Source organism: Bombina bombina, chromosome 7 (assembly GCF_027579735.1).
Source record: "Bombina bombina isolate aBomBom1 chromosome 7, aBomBom1.pri, whole genome shotgun sequence".
Taxonomy (NCBI): Eukaryota; Metazoa; Chordata; class Amphibia; order Anura; family Bombinatoridae; genus Bombina; species Bombina bombina.
The window spans coordinates 339,269,187-339,280,756 of record NC_069505.1 but is presented as its reverse complement, the minus strand read 5'-3'; the positions used below and the strand labels follow the sequence as shown (position 1 = coordinate 339,280,756).

At 34.1% G+C, this 11,570-nt stretch overlaps 1 protein-coding gene across 3 annotated transcripts in view; it reads left to right on the top strand.

Moving 5' to 3' along the window:
- The window catches only part of PRICKLE2 (prickle planar cell polarity protein 2), a 372,653-nt gene that overhangs the window by 201,511 nt on the left and 159,572 nt on the right, over nt 1-11,570 (top strand). The window lies entirely within an intron of this gene.

The following is an 11,570-nucleotide window of genomic DNA, read 5'->3' as shown; positions in this document are numbered from 1 at the left end:
AAATCTTGTTGCCTTTTTCTTGAAAAATGTGAAGTAAAAGCAGTAAAGTGATTCTAACACAGCACTACCAGTTGTCTAGTTCTTTTTAAAAGCCTGTTGACTGATGTGTACATCTTGCTAATGCTCTGGTACTTCTTGCTATTGCTCATTGGTGGATATTTACTTCTGTCTAATGTTTATTGGCTGAAGATCTTTTGTACACAACTGATACTGCTGTATTAGTTTCAATGCACATTATCAATATGTTAAAATGCTGTTTTGGGTACGTTGACAATTTAAAGTTGTCTAATATTAAAGGGCCATGATACCCACATTTTTTCTTTCATGATTTAGAAAGAGAATGCATTTTTAAACATCTTTATAATTTACTTCTATTATCTAATTTGTTTTATTCTCTTGATAGTTTTTGTTGAAAAGCATATCTAGATATGCTCAGTAGCTGCTGATTGGTTGCTGCACATAGAAGCCTCATGTGATTGGCTCACCCATGTGCATTGCTTTTTCTTCAAATAAGGATATCTAAAAAATGAAGCAAAATAAATAATATAAGTTAATTGTAATGTTGTTTAAATTTGTATGTTCTATCTGAATCATGAAAGAAAGATTTTGGGTTTAGTGGCCCTTTAAGACAGTTGATTTAATCATATTTTATTCTAAAAAAAAAAAATCTAAAAATTTAAAAAAGCGTTATTGCATGAATACTTTTAAATATGCAAAAAGTCAATTAACATTAAAAAAATACATTTATAGGGTAAAATATTTAGTATTAATATATAAATATATATATATAGTAAAATATATTAATCCTTTTTAAAATTGGTAAGGCTTTGGTGTCTACATACACGGAGACAACCTGGGCGAACTTTTACCATATTTACGCTCTTTTTTGATTCGTTGTGACATATCAGAATCATCTAGATTTGGAAGTTTGAAAGATTTGAAAAAAAAAATCATTTTAAATTCAGAATAAGTGCAATTCCATTGTCTGTTTTATTACGTATTTGCATATTTTGCGATTATACTATATTTAATGATCCTTTGATACACTTTTTGGACAATGTACCGATAAATGGAGTAGTCTGTGATTTATTTTTTTTTGTTACATAATTTAGTAGCATGGGTGGGGGGGAATTAGAAACCATTAGCTGTGATTAGGTTTCAATGCCAGGAACCGTTCTGATCTATTCTGTAGCGCTTTTTTTTTTTGGCAGCAGAAATTAAAAGAGCCATGGTTCTTACTTAGAGAGAGATCATTAGTTTTCTCATTTTCTGACCTCACTGTATGTCATCCCTGGAATTGTTTCTCTGGCAGAGAGGCGCTCTTGCGTTTCAAAATTAATTACTGCTGCTTTAGATTTCGACAATGGCTTTACAAGTTCCATTTGTGTTAGCATATTCTTTTTTTTTTATCATTTTAAATGCCCATTTCGCTTCAGACATAATTTGATTGTAACGCTGATTTTTATATAGTCAAAATACTCCGTAATAGAAGGGAAGATGGTTATTTTCATTTTTACAACCCTGGTATATTTTAATATAAAGGAAACTACTTATTGCAGACATTAGTGAAGTATTGTATACTAATAAATCACTATGTCTTTCTTATGTGTTTATGATGACAGCTCTGTAGCAAAATATGTGTATCTATTTCATTGCAGTTCATGAATTTTGAAAGCGGCGTGAAATCTTAATTCCAACCCATTGCTTGTGCCTTATGTATAATAAAGGTTTAAATAACCACACAAACTGGAAAATGCTAGTCGAACAAGCCTTATTTTACATACAGCACTGTTTCATCCTGTTGGGTAGCTAAACAGCTCTCGCATTTAAAATCTTTCCAATTGAAAAAAATGGTGGCCTTTTTCTTTTTTTTATAGATAGATTAAGAGACAGATGTATAAATCTAGATGCCATGGGACCTTGGTTCATAGAACCAGCAATATCTGGTGCCTATGAAAGATGTATTTACTAAGGAAAATTGATTGATATATAATTTGAGGAAAAAAAACTTTTCAATTTACTTATCAAATTTCACCTCTTGATATTCTTTGTTAATGAAACATTTAAAGGGATAAAAATATAAAAATTGAAATGATGCATACATTTATCATAAAAAGACATTAATAAAGGCTTTTAGAACATCTATTTTAAATGTAAATAATTTGCAATGCATTGAATTATTTCCAATACATAATTTTAAAGGGCCATTAAACAATAAATACATTTTATAAGCACAGTATTAAGGTTATTCCCCACCTCCCACTAGTCATCTGGCCGCCATGTTGAAATCTAACTTTCACTACATTTCAGTGTTAATGTGTTTGCACATGTGCAGTAACTCTCCTTAAGATACCTGTAGTGTAGCTTAGGTTCCAAAATGTCAGCACCCTTGATTACACGGAGGTACATCAAATGTAGTGTTTAGTGTCCCTTTAACAAATGAAATTAGTGTGCCTTTAAACTTTAGCTCCTTGCCTTAATACATTTGTAGAAGTACAAATGTATTTATATATAACCAAGTGAATGCCACTTGCATAAATAATAAAAAGGAGCTTTAAAACCACCCATCAAGTAGGAGACACATTTTTGTGTATTATAATTCAGTTTGCTGAATATACAGATCTTGATTGGCTGAGCCTATAACACCCAAAAATACATAGGTTGTAAAAATTTGATCCCCCTCTCTTAAAGGGACACAAACCCCAAAAAATGATTTCATGATTCAGATAGATCATACAATTTTAAACAACTATCCAATTTACTTCTATTATCACATTTTCTACGTTTTCTTGTTATCCTTTGTGGAAAAGCAGGAAAGTTCAGGAGTGTGCACGTATCTGTGGCAGTATATAGCAGCAGTTCTGCAGCAATTTTATACATAAGCAAGAGCACTAGATGGCAGAACTATTTCCTGTTTATGTAGTGCTCCAGACATGTGCTCAGTACCTATCTAGATATCTCTTCAACAAAGAATAACAAGAGAACAGAGTAAATTTGATAACAGAAGTAAATTGGAAACTTTTTTTTTTTAATTTGTATTCTCTATCTAAATCATGAAAGAAACAAATTGGGTTTCACGCCCTTAAATCCATGTAGCATGCACAGTAATAATGTCTATAATTTTATGGTGACAAAATTGGAAGCAAAGATTTATTTATTGCTGTTCATATCTTGCAGTTCACCTAATCAATGCAGGGGTTTAGAATTCAATTGATCTTCACAGCAAACCACTTTGTTATGTAATCACAATATTGAATTGTGTCTTTTTATAATGCGCTTGCTTTCTAGCTGCCTGAACATACTTTCCAATAAAATATAAATTTAATATTTTATAGCAAGGTACCATAGTGTACATACCATATAGTTAAAGAAAAATTAATAAAGGAGAGTAACGACAAAATGAAACTTAAAGTGAATGTCAATTTTGATGCTAAAGTGCCCGGTTTTTAAAAACTCAATTAAAAACAGGGGCACTGGGCACTTTCATTTATCAAAATTTACATTTCCCTCCTGTTGTGAAAAAAACTTGCCTTTTAACCTTGACAGCAGCTCCAGCTTCCTCCGGTCGTTGCAAGACATTTCTGACATCAGAAATGATGGATAGGTCATCCTCCAATCATGGCTTCCCCCCAGGGGGAATCAGTGTCTGATTCAACGCCGTGATTGGAGGAAGCCGGATTCCTCATTTTAGACCCAGGAAGAGGCTTTGCGACGAGTGGAGGAAGCTGGAGCTGCTGTGAAGATTAAAAGGTAAGTTTTTTTTTCTCAACAGGAGTGAAATGTAAATTTTGATGAATTAAAGTGCCCCTGTTATTAATCAAATTTTTAAAAACCGGGCTCTTTAGAATAAAAATTGACATTCACTTTAAGATATGAAACCCAATTTTTTTCTTTCATGATTTAGATGGAGCATGCAATGTTACGCAACTTTCTAATTTACTCCTATTAACTATTTTTCCTTGTTCTCTTGGTATGCTTTGTTAAATGTACAGCAATGCACTACTGGTTGCTGATTGAACATGTGTGAGCCAATGAAAATTGGTATATATATGCATCCACCAATCAGCAGCTAGAACCTAGGTTCTTTGCTGCTCCTGAGCTTTCATAGATAAACATTTCAGTAGGGTTGTACCGATACTAGTATCGGTATCGGTCCCGATACCAAGTATTTGCATGAGTACTTGTACTCGTGCAAATGCACCGATACTTAAACCGATACCTCCAATTCCTACCCATATGCCATCTTGTGGCGTTTTTTAAAATGTATGTTCCCATTTCATTTTAAGCTGGAGTGGAGACTTAACTAAAAATTGTTCACTTCTGTTCTGCCAATACTTATTGCTGTTATTTGTATTATTTTACGTCAGAGCAGTGCTTTAAAAGCTGCTACTTTACAGCTGGAAGCCTCTCATCTTGCACAATTACGCTCAAAATATACTGTACTCTGAGGAACACCCTTAGCTGGAAAAATATGAAGACCAGCCCTATTTTCTGTTGAGTCAGTAGAATACAAATGCCCCATTTTTCTCAAAGGGGATTACTGGGATACTCCTTCCCCAATATTATTTTCAGAATTAAATTATACGACTTTGTATTAAGTACAAGTGTCAGATTTATCAGTTATATAGGCACCCTACAACCCAATTGCATCCAGTAATCGCCCCTTTAAATGGAAGTTTTCCAGTCCCAGCTGCTGCAGCTGTTATTTATTGTTGTTATTATTTATATATGTTATTGTAATAATTTTATTTATAAACATGTTCTATGAACTTTATGACAAGCACATAAAATTGTTTTATTATTTCAAAATGTCTTTTGAGATACAGTTCATAATTATAAAGAAACGATCTTAAATCATTAGTCTGTATTGTGCTTGGTAAACTGTCATGACATTAAAAAAGTATCGGTAATTGGTATCGGTGAGTATTTGAAAAAAAGTATCGGTACTTGTACTCAGTCTTAAAAAAATGGTATCGGTGCAACCCTACATTTCAGCAAAGAATAACATGAGAATGAAGCAAATTAAATAATAGAAGTAAATTGGAAAGTTGTTTAAAATTTTATTCTCTATCAGAAACATATAAGAAAAAATTTGGGTTTCATGTCCATGTCCCTTTAAAGTGATAGTAAATCCTAGAGTTTTTGAAACGCTAGGATTTACCAGTGGAACAAATAAAGGGGACTTTCAGTCTTGAAAAATAAAATACTTCATGCTGATCCTTTATTTGTTTGCGTTCGCCGCGCTGAATGCCTCAGGCTGCCCACTGCAGAACGCTATTTTTCATGTTCCTCTAACGCGATCCAATTCAATAGGATTTTATAATTTCTCTACTGAGAGGCAGTAAGACATGGTTTATAACTGAAACCACTAACCTTTGCTCTGCACAGAGTCCTAGAAATTCTGAGCTGTATGGCACACTCAAGACCCGATTCGGAAGACCCCTACTTTTATGGCAAAGTATTACTTTTTACAGTCTGTTGTTGTCACCATAGGGTTATACATAGTTTTAGTGATCCAGATCAATTTACAGACTTGGAACAAATATTTGCAAGCATTTGTGTAATGGTATAGTTAAATGTATCGCTATGTGTGAGCTAATGCATTCTTAGTCTTACCAATGCCTGGTATATATCTGATATTTTCCAGCTTTGCAATAGTGACCCATTGAGTCAATCACATGATATTCCTCAAGCCACAGTTTAGTGTTCCTCTGATGTCAGCAAAAGTTAACATCCAAATGTTTGATCTTTCTGCCAAACTGCAGATATTTTAAGTGAGTAACAAACAGGAAAGGAGCATATGGGTTATGATGAAATTGAACAACGCTATTGGAATTCCACCTGGTTTGTGGAACATAATATTTTAATCATTGTGGTTTTTTTTTCATTAAAGGGAGTCTACTTGAAAATGTCTTATTGTTTAAAAAGCTAGATAATCCCTTTATTGCCCATTCCCCAGTTTTGCACAACCAACATGGTTATATTAATATACGTTTTACCTCTGTGATGTCCTTGTATCTAAGACTCTGCAGACTGCCCCCTTATTTCAGTTCTTCAATTTTAGCCAATCATTGCTGACTCCACGGGAGTGAACACAATGTTTATCTATATGGCATACATGAACTAGCGCTGTCTAGCTGTGAAAAAATGTCAAAATGCACTGATATGAGGCGGCCTTCAAGTTATTAGAAATTAGCATATGTGCCTACCTAGGTTTATCTTTCAGCAAAGAATACCAAAGAACAAAGCATTTTTGATGATTAAAGTACATTGTTAAGTTGTTAAACTTTCATGATTCGGATAGGGCATGCAATTTTGAATTTTGACTTGACTTTCCCTTTAAGTGTAACCTAATCTTTTGAATGTGATTACTCTCTGTCAGTCTATAAAACCCCAACAGAAATAAGTGATAAATCTATCATTCTGTCGTAGCTTATAACCATTTTCACAGTAGCTGATTAATTAAGAAATTCAAATACATTGATTATGTTTGAAGTTAAACGCTACAGGCATTAAAAATAAAAGCTCTTCTGACAGAACTGGATGTAAACCAGGCGTCCAGCATGCAATTGGGGGTCTGCATGTGTGCATTTTTTTCATGTTTGATGAAATGCAGGGAATAGGAGAACCTGGCAGTGTTCCATGTATGAAGTGAAGTCAACCACTATTGTTAATAAGTACATTTACACGTCTTCAAAATGCAAAATCTTTTGTAAAGTTGGAAATTTATTTTTCACAAAGTGAAAGAGTCCAGCTGTTAATGGGCCGAGTTAGGTAAAAGTAAAATGTAACTTTTATTTAGTGACACGTAACATTTATTTTTACTCAGGACATTTATTTTTACTCAGTTGATTTACTCTGCTGAGTCCACTTGTTAACATAAATAGACGTCTCAAGAAAAGATGTTTCACATTGAGGTATTCATACATTTATTTAGCTCAGTAGTCATTAAAGAGTTTTTTCCTTTCAGTCATTATTTGGAATCTTGTTTTGTTAAAGAAGAACCCAACATAGTGCCAGATTACGAGTGGTGCGCTAGCAGTTGCATGCGAGCAATATCAGGTTTATTGCGCCTGTTTGCGATTGATTGAGTGTCATTTAAGTTAACGTGCGTTGAGTTAGCGTGACCTCAGAGCTCTGGTTAACTGTTACCCTCGAATAAAACCTGGCACAAAACACATTAAAAATACATTTAAAAGTACAGTTCCACTCATAACACCATCTAATAAAAAATATTTAGAAAACAATTGCACAGGAAAGTTATAAAGGCTCAAAGATATGAGATATGAGAAAAAAGGCAAAAGGTTATAACACAGAGATATTTACATCTAAATATTTATATGTACGTACAAATACATGTTTATATGTGTACACGTGTTAATGTGTGTATATATGAACTTACAGTCATATATACACATAAACACATAATATACAGTATATGTATACATTTACAGAGATATACATATATATATATATATATATACAGGGTATGTATATATATATGTGTGTGTGTGTATGTATGTATGTATGTATGTATGTATGTATGTATGTATATATATATATATATATATATATAAACATTGGAGCACTTTGCAGTCAAGTTGATGAAAACATGTAAAAGCATACTTATGCAATATTCATATTTAAAAAAGTATTTAACTATATATTTATTGTAAATTTTTCACATTCCAATGTTCTGCACATAGAATATGTTCTATGTATTTATAAATAGATATTCCTATATATATATATATATATATATATATATATATATATATATAATATATTGTACCAAAATACCATCAGATATATGTAGAAATATGTACATATATGTACTCGAGCAGGAGTGTTTAAATAGCGCTCTACTCATAATCTAGCCTATAGTGTGTATTTGCTAGGAAAAGAGGACTTGGGGCTCGATTTATCAAAGCCCTACGGCTGCAAGTTCTCACAAGAACCTGCTCGCCGTATTTAACAAGCAGCAGTCACCAGACCGCTGCTTCCCTAACCTCTTCGCCACCTCTAAGGTGGCGAAATTCAATCTCCACGGTCTAGTCCGACCGAGGGGATTGACAGCTCCTGCCCGCGCGTGATTGGCTGTGCGCGGGCAGGGGGGCGTGGATTGCACGCAAGCTCAAAATAGCACTTGCGTGCAACGGTAATTTAAATTTGCCCCGCTACAGGCGAGCTGAGGCGAACAGGGGCGCGTATATGCGCCCCTGTCCGCCTCAGCTTTAATAAATCGAGCCCTTAATGTTAAATGGAATTTGCTGATGCATAAATGTATATTTTTAACATTACAAATCTCCAGAATCCTATAGCACAGTCTAATGTTAAAGGGATATGAAACCCCATTTTTTTTTCTTTCATGATTCAGATAGAGCATGTGATTTTAAACAGCTTTCTAATTTATTCTATTATCAAATTGTCTTCGTTCACTTGTTATCTTTTGTTGAAAAGCAGGATGTAAGCTCATAAGCATGCGCGTGTCTAGAGCACCATATAGCAGCTGTTTTACAAGAATGTTATCCATTTGCAAGAGTGCTAGACGGCAGCAGTATTTCCTGTCATGTGGTGCTCCACACACCAACCTGGGTATCTCTTCAACAAAGAATATCACGGGAACAAAGCTAATTTGATAAAAGAAGTAAATTAGAAACTTTTTTTTTTTTTTTTAAATAGCATGCTCTAAATCACAAAATATTTTTTGGGGGGTTTCATATCCCTTTGAAATAAATTGCTCTAATTTTTTTTTTTTTTTTAATGAATAATAATTTCTAAGAGTTTAATTCCTGTAAAGTGGTTACACAAACAAAGTCAGATTCTGAGGTGCAATGCATTGCCGCACCTGTGAAGGGCATTAGCCAATCAAGAGCAGTATTAAAATCTGGTGACCAATCACTGTCTGTGTTCTGCTCAGGAAGAGCATAGGGGTTAGATAATGAAGGGGCAGCCTTTCATTAAAGGGATATAAAACACAAAAAAATTATTTTGTGATTCAGACAGCGCTTACCATTTAAAAAAAAAAGTTCCAATTTACTTCTGTTATCAAATTTGGTTTGTTCCCATTGTATTCTGTGTTAAAGAGATATCTAGATAGGCATCTGGAGCACTAGATGACATAATAGTGCTGAATCATAAAAAATAAATACATTTGGGTTTTATATCCCTTTAATCAATTAAATACTGTAGCAATCATTTGATTTTTTTTTTTTAATTTGCTCTCTTGTGCTTAGTTAATTTGTTTATGTTTACATTGTTTGATTTGCAAACCACTAACCACTGTATAAAATAGAACTGATACAATACACACTAAGATGGCATTGAAAGCCCCAACACAAAGAAAGGTAATCGATATCACTCAGAAGGTCTTGTGTTGTCCCCTGAGGGGTGAACGAACTACACAATATCTTTTTACATACACATCAGATGTGAATCACTACATTGCAAAAGGTCTCCATGCAACAAATTTAAAATGATCATAAATAAATAAAAACACAAAATAAATTAACCACAAACACATAAGCAGTGAACAAACACAAATGAAAACGAACTCCCAAAACTTTAAGGAATGCTGAACCCAATTTTTATTTTACTTTCATGATTCAGATAGAGCTTGCAATTTTAAGCAACTATTTAATATTCTCCTATTATCAAATTTTCTTTGTTCTCTTGATATCTTTATTTGAAAAAGCAGGAATGTAAGCTTAAGTGCTGGCCCATCTTTGGTTCAGCACCTGGCTTACGCTTGCTGATTGGTGGCTAAATGTACCCACCAATTAGCAAGCGCTATCCAGGGTTCTGAACTAAAAATGCACCGGCTCCTAAACGTTACATTCCTACTTTATAAAGATTTAAGAGACTGATAATAGGAGTAAATTAAAAAGTTGTTTAAAATTGCATGCTCTATCTGAATCATTAAAGAAAAACATGTGGGTCACTGTGCGCTGAAACAAGGAAGCAAACTTCCAATAACCACCAATTTGTGGTGAGAAAATGTAGAAAAAGGAACAGCTGCATCAATTCCAAGGAGAAATCTGTTAACAAAGTGAAATGTACGTTGGAGGAGAATCTGCTGCCTGTCACTGTGAAGGGTATAAAATAGACCCAATGATATAAAGATACATTGATTTTATCTGCTTTATATAAAACACAAGTTTTAATATCTGGAAGAGTTTCAGTTGCTGAAGGTTTCAGATTTGGGCTATTGCAGAGCTAACATACCTCTTTATTACATGAGCACTTACCTGACTGACGCATATTTTCCTCTGTGGGTAACCGTGTTGCACTATATTTAATTTGTATCTCATCTGAGGTTATATTGTAGTAGATATGACAGAGGAATCTTTGGAATTGCTGCAACTGTTCTTGGTCCACATTTTCTCTCCAGAAATTGGTGTTTATTGGCTGTTTCTTCATTGTTCCAGTGTACAGTCAGTTTTAAATCACAAAAATAAATGTGCAAAAAAAAATTATTATGTTAGCAAAATTTGCATTGTTTTGCAATCCTAGATATAACTATTGAAAAGACTCTTGAGAGATTTTTATTTCTGTTTTTTCCTATGGTGAGTTAGTGACAGATATAACTAAGCTCCTGCATGTATCAACCAATCGCTTTGCAGCATACTGAATTCTTAGGGGTCTGAATATTCTCCAGCCTCTCTGAGAATAGATGTAAAAAATGTATGAAAAATCAGGCAGACTAAATAATAAATAACAGATATATGCAAGATATAGCTCTCTAAACATTAGAGCATTTTCCTTGTTTTTACATTTGCATCCCTTTAAATATATTAATATTTGTTTAAAGGAACACTAATGTCAAAATTAAACTTTCATGATTTAGGGCATTAAACAAAAACTTTCCAATGTACTCCCATTATCAATATATGCTAAGTATTGTTAGATGCACACTTTCTGAGGCACCAATTCCTGCTGAGCATGTGCAAGAGCTCACAGTGCCTATGCATATAAATCTGTGATTGGCTGATGGCTGTCACATGGTACTATGGGCCGGCAATTGGGGTGAAAAAATGTTTGTCAGAAAACAAATCTACTGCTTATTTGAAATTGCATTGTCTTTTTATTATGCACTTGGTAATTATGCAGTTCTACTGTATTTAACCCTGTGAGTGCTAATGATGGCTCTGAGCCATCACAGAGTTACGCACTCTGGTGCTAATGACGGCTCAGAGCCGTCACTAGCACTCTCCCACCTTGAGGGAGAGCTGGGGGCTCCCACCCAATCCTACCCCGGCGATCGTGCCTGTAGAGTGACAGTCATCACCGGGGCTTCCCATTTTGCGGGGTGACGTCACGCGCAATAACGTGATGACGTCACTGCGCAACTTTATTTTTACTTAACAATGTTAAGTATAGGAGCAGGGGGCATGCTGCTTAGAAGCCTGTATCTCAGGCATCTAAACAGCTACAGATCCCCAAGACCCACCGTTGGAAAGGTAATCACCTAACCTTTCCAACAGTATAAGTATTGGGGGTCTGGAAAAAAAAAAAAAAGTTAAAAAATTTTGTTAAAAAATTAAAATAAATAAATAAATAAATATTAGCAC